General features: G+C 44.1%; 1 non-coding gene across 1 annotated transcript; it reads left to right on the top strand.

The window, feature by feature from the left end:
* Window positions 1–656: 656 nt before the first annotated feature.
* Window positions 657–818, top strand: LOC111590334 (U1 spliceosomal RNA). Its single transcript, XR_004853465.1, has one exon. It is a non-coding gene; the product is annotated as a U1 spliceosomal RNA (small nuclear RNA).
* The last annotated feature ends 5,643 nt before the right edge of the window (window positions 819–6,461 follow it).

Raw genomic sequence — 6,461 nt, 5'->3', positions numbered from 1 at the left:
GGCGCATCCGACCGTTGCTCCTCGGGGCTAGATGGCGCACCATACACTGTCCGGTGCACACCGGACAGTCCGGTGCACCCAGCCGACCGTTGGAGCTGGCCACGTGTCGCGCGTTGATCGTGCGGACGACCGTTGGCCGCTAGCGCCGTTAGCTCACCGGACAGTCCGGTGCACCACTGGACAGTCCGGTGAATTATAGTCACGTCGTCTTTTTTCTTTTCCCGAGAGCGACGAGTTCGTCGCTGACGACTCACCGGATAGTCTGGTGCACCACTGGACGGTCCGGTGATTTATAGTCGCGTCACTCTGAGAGCAGCTAGTTCACCGTTGGCAAGCCTCGGGCACCAGACACTGTCCGGTGCGCCACCGGACAGTCCGGTGCGCCACCGGATAGTCCGGTGCGCCAGGCCCGAGCTGTTGTTGGCTGTACACTGCCAACTCTTCTTCAATCCAAATCTTCTTTTCTTGGTTCTGTTTCTAACACTTAGATAAGCATGTTAGTACTCAAAAAACATTTCACTAAGTGTAGAAACATACATTGTCCTTTGATTTACACTTCTTCCACATTTAGCACATTAGAACTCAATCAATATGTGTTGGACATCTAATCACCAAAATACTTATAGAAATGGCCCAAGGGCACATTTCCCTTTCACATACTTACCTGGATGGGGTCTATGGCTGATCAAGAAGAGTCATGGCCTAGGCTATTGTCCTTCATTGCACTTTGGGAGGAGCATTAGTCTACCATCTTCTCAAGTAGGAGAGTGGAAATCATAATTTGTGGTAGAGAGGATATGCGTTCGCGCGGTCCCTACCAAAGTAATATAATTTTTGTTGTTTTACACAATATATATATAATTACCAAGTGTAGTTGAATATTATCCTAAAGCCTAAGCTATTTAGTGGGCCGGTAGCCCGGTACAATGGATTTTTTAGTTACTGTAATACCCAATTTGTGATTTGTAAGAGATAATATAAAAGGAGACACAATTTCACTTCATCTATATATGAGTTTGACCTTTATGCATCATCACATGTGAACATCATATGTAAAAACAAATAATTATAAAATAGATGCTACTAAATTATGCATCATGTTAGAATTTTTATTGTGAGTGCATTATTTGTGACAATATAAAATAACATAAAAAGAAATATGTTAAAGTCCAAAGAGGAATTTAAATCCTAAAGGAAATTCTAGAACTAAAGAAAAGAATAAGAAGAAAGTACTAAACATATAGGCCATTTTGGCCCACTTATCCCTCCGAGTAGCCCAACAGACCACTCCCGCCGTTCTCGCTTGAGTCGCTGTCACGTGGGTTAATGCGTTGCGCGTCGCTGAGATTGCCAGGTGGGTCCGCCCGGCCAGCCCCGCACGCAGCACGGGATCTCTTTCTCCGCCGCGCACTCCACCCTATCGATTGGGGCCCACCCGTCATGTTCTCCCTCGCGTGACTGGGTCTCCGCCTCCGCTTCACCCGACGTGATGGCCGCCATGACGCAACTACTCCAACGATTCCAGTGATTTTCTGGGGGCCGAGTTCGGCACGACGGGCGGACTTCAACGACTGATCGAGGGCTCAGCTAACCCACCGCCCGGTTCTCGTGCCTATATTAACCTTCTTGACCTCGCCCTCCCCTTCCGCGCTTGAATCCACCGTGAGATCGTCCACTCGCCATTGCCGCTGACCGAGGAGAAGAAGAGAGAGATTGAGTGCTTGCGGGCGACGCCGTCACCACACTCACATCGTGTGGGTTCGGTTGGTCGCAGATTGGAGTCTGCGGTGCGTAGTAGAACCACCTGCGGCGGCAACGGATGCGTTGGGGTCTCTTGGTGGCAACCCACCGTGGAGCTCTGGTCGTGTGGCGGGACTTTGCGTCATCATCGCCAACCTCATCCTTGCCTCAGTGTAAGTCTCTCTCCCACCGTACTCGCTACATGCTTGGTAGATGAATGCCGGACTTTAGACTGTAGCAATCACGGGAACGCGGGGTAGAGCTGAACGGCAACGGCGCCACTGTCTCGCGCGCGCATGCTGATGCCCGAGGTAGAAGAGGACTGGGTGGCTGTTGATCCAGCCCTATATGGTGGATATTTGATGACAGTAGCAACTTAGACGGATTGATTCGCGACCGTTGATGTCAGATCGTGCGCCCAGGACTGGAGTTCGATTATTTAAGCTATAAGCCATAGATCTAAAGATTGACGGATGAGATCGTTTCCTCACGTAACGTTTCACGATCTAATTCCTGCCCTCGGATCTGATCCAACGGTCGAGACCATAAGATACCCCTTCGGTGTACACATTTACAAAAGAATCCCTCGATTTCTGATGTATCAACCCGCCATCCATCACTATATAACTCTGAGTCTTAGGAATTTTACTCTGACACCCCTGTACTTTCTAGAAAATGAGGCCCAGTCCAGACAACTTGAAAATCATAGAAAATAAAATAGAAATAGATTTTTAATGTATAAATAATTGCTAGAAACTTGCTAAATTCATAGAAAATTCATATGAACTCCAAATTGATTTATTTCAGTTTCTAAAATTTTGTAATATTATTGTTTATCACTTAGAGTCTCTGTTTTGACATGAAAATAGTAAGAAAAATAATTTCTCACTTAATCCCATTTCAAGCACATAAAACCTTTGGAAATTCATAATTTAAAATCTATAACTCCAAAATTAATGATTCATGTTCCCATAATCTTATTTTAATGTGTAGATTATTATTATGTATTTTATTTACATGTTTGGTGTGATGTTATTTTTTTCCTTTATACTGTGCTTGTTTGTATTGTGGCGAGTAGAAGAGCCTGTGACTGAGGATCCTGGTGCCCAACAGATAGAAGTTGCTGAGCAGGAGCTCATTGAAGGAAAGTTGTGCCCTTGATCCACTTTTGTTATCCAATAATATTCTTTATAATCATTTATTCATGCATAGGCTCAATTTTGATGGGACCCAATAGATCACCCTAGTCTGATTATCTTTTACCTTGTTTACCCCTGAATCACTTGGGTAGTTTTGCTAATGTTTTACATGGTTTTGGGTTAATATTTCATTTTATCCATGTTCCAATTATTTTTGTTATTCTATTTATGTTCATGTCAAGATCATTAATGTTAATTGGAACATGGAGCTTAACTTGAGAAACACGTGCCACCACAAGGGAGGAATGGGACCCCTTGGCTAACTAATTAGGAAAGCTAGTGGAAGACTACCTTACCCGAAAGGAGCAAGGGCAGTAGGGGAGTTGCATGCAAGAAGGTTCTCGGGTTGATTTTGCTGCGATGGCGGTCAGACGGGGGATTCTTGCAAGTGCTCTTCCCATAAACTGTAGCGGGTTTTCAGAAGCTAGTGGAACTTTGTAAAGGCCTCGTAGTGTTGCCCTGCCTCGCTTCCTTGGTAGAGGTGTATGGGAGTCACGATCCCTCGGTAGATGGGTAACATGACTTGTGGGTAAAGGGTACAACCTCTGCAGAGTGTAAAACTGGTATACTAGCCGAGCTCACGGTCATGAGCAGCTCAGGACTCTCGCATGATTAATTTATGGAACTTAAATTCAATTTGTCATTTGCATTGCATGGCATTATTTATTAATTTTGTTCTATTATTTATTATGGTTTGGTATTTACTTACACTTAGTAACTGCTAATAAAATTTTGACCAACTTATAAAAGCAATGCCCAGCTTCAACCTTTATTTTGTTGATCAGCCTTACACATCACATGAACTCCCACCTTTGGTGAGTTCATGCCCACTGGTTTCCCCACAACTTGTTGAGCTATGATCATGTGTGAGCTCACCCTTGCTGTCTCACACCCCCCACACAGGAGAAGAGCAGGTGGTTCAGGAGGAGCCACAAAGCGAGGAGTTTGATCTGATCTAAGAGGCGTTTCCCAGATGACTTTGGCGCCAAGGATGATCCTTAGTTTGTTTTTTTATTTTGTAATAAGACTTCCGCTGTGTAATAAATACTCTGATGTTATTGCGACATTTATCTCTATACACTTTGTTATTATATATGTTGTCTTCTTTGGCGCATGTATGAGATGCTCCCGGCTTTGTTCCATAAAGCCCGGGTGTGACAGAAGTAGTATTAGAGCAAATGTTGAATGTAGGACGAAATCTAGATAGAAATGGATAAAACTCTTACCTACTTATCTTACTCTGATTCATTCTATACTTATCTTATCTTGATCCTGTCTCACCTTTTGTTGTCATACTCTGATTACACTTATCTTTTCTACTCTAAGACAAGAGGGATTTCACACCTTGGAACCCTACAACTATGAACTTTTTCAGAGATAGGGAACCTAAGACAAAATTAAAACTATTTTCTCTATTTAAAAATGTTGGTTGATTGTTTTGAAGATAAATGTCTGATTTGCTTCTTTGATTGATTGAGATATTACAAAAGGACATCTTAGCATGTACCACCATAAGGTATTGAGTTAGCTTTAGTAGGTAAAACATTAATCTGCTTAGCTAATAAATTCCCCAAAGTAACATGCCTCGTAATTATCTGCCTTGTCTATAATCCTTTCTCTCTTACCATATGTTTCTAACTCAGATGGTCAATACCATGAAGGGTGGTGGAATTGATCTACCTCCCAATCGACACACTCGGAGGATATTTAGACAACCACAACAACAACAACCTGAGATGGATCCTCCATAACCTCCACCAATCGGAGTTGACCCAACAGTTGCAGCTCAGATGAGGATGATGCAACAGATGGCAGACACCATGGCGGATATGCACGCGCAGATGCAGCAAGAACGCCAGAAGATGCGCCAAGAGCGAGAGGAGATACGCCGGGAGTTGCGCCAGGAGCGAGAGGAGATACGCCAGGAGAGAAGGGCGCAACAGCAACAGCAGCAACATCAACAAGTACCACTACCTCCACCTCCACCACCAGTTCCACCCCGGGACAAGCACCGTGAGTTCATGAGCCATAAGCCACTGACATTTGCTAATTATCCTGATCCACTGGATGCTGATGATAGGCTGAAGTCTATAGAGAAGATGTTGAATATTGCCCAATGCTCTAACTGGGAGAAGGTTCTATATGCTTCTGGTCGTTTGACAGGTCCTGCTGCTGATTGGTGGAATTCATACACTGTTGCCCATGATGCTGCTAATACTATCACATGGGCGGAATTTTCTACTCAGTTCAGGAACTATCATATACTAGCTGGACTGATGAAGATTAAGAAGAAAGAATTTCTATCACTGAAGCAGGGAAGCATGTCAGTCAGCGAGTACCACGATAAGTTCATTTAGCTCGCCAGATACGCCCTGGATGAAGTTGCTGAAGATGAGAGGAAGCAGGAGCACTTTATTGAAGGACTTAATGGACCTCTGCAGTATGCTCTAGTGGCACATAAATTTACATCATTCCAGAGGCTACTTGACAAGGCCCTAGATATTGAACACAAGCGTGTTCAGCTAGGAGATTTGAAGAGGAAGGCGATATCCCAAGGACAGGGAAGCAGCAGTGTTCGTCCTCGCTACAGTTCACCCTAGAGTACACTAGTTCGCACTGGCGGAGGCCAGCGCCCAGCTTAGCACTCACCTCAGGGGACTCCACCGACTCGTTAGGCTACCCCCACTGGCACCCCGATGAAGTTTTTAGGACAGAGTGCAAGCACTACTTGCTACAAGTGTGGGAAGACTGGATATTATGCAAATGTTTGCCCACAGAGGATTGCTACTACCCTAGTTCAGAATAAGCAGCAGACTCCGGGATCTGGCAAGGGATACTCTATTGCCAGGGTTAATCAAGTCAGCGCTGATGCTACTACGGAAGGAGCTGATATCGCACTTGGTATGTTTTACATTAATGCAATTCCTGCAACAATACTATTTGATTCTGGTGCTACACATTCATTCATGTCTGCTCGATATGCCAACACAAATGAGTTACCACTGAAAATTATGAAAACACCAATGATAGTAATTACACCCAAAGGGCATGTAGAGGCAAATCATATGACACATAAATTGACATTGACAATCATGAGAAGAGAATTCGGGGCTACCGCTATAATATTAGAGGCAGGCAACATAGATCTAATCCTTGGTATGTCATGGTTAAGAAAGGCAAAGGCCATTACTGTGGTAGGGGTACAGTAGAACTCACCAGCCCTAAAGGAGAAAGATTTAACGTTGAAATTACAGTAACTACCTCTACCAGACGTGTGGCATCTTCATAGATGTGGAGTTTGTTAGAAACAACATCCGTGTGGTTAGGGATTTTTCGGATGTCTTTCCAAAGGAGTTACCATGGATGCCACCAGATAGGAAAGTTGAGTTTGTCATTGATCTTTTACCTGGGACTGCTCCTATTTCTAAACGGCCATACAAGATGTCTATAGAAGAGTTAAAAGAACTTAAGAAGCAGTTAACGGAGTTACAAGAGGCTGGATACATTCGTCCAAGTTCCTCA

Source organism: Zea mays, chromosome 10 (assembly GCF_902167145.1).
Source record: "Zea mays cultivar B73 chromosome 10, Zm-B73-REFERENCE-NAM-5.0, whole genome shotgun sequence".
In the NCBI taxonomy this organism is placed as follows: Eukaryota; Viridiplantae; Streptophyta; class Magnoliopsida; order Poales; family Poaceae; genus Zea; species Zea mays.
The sequence above is the reverse complement of the archived record's forward strand: the minus strand, read 5'-3'. Positions and strand labels throughout refer to the sequence as shown.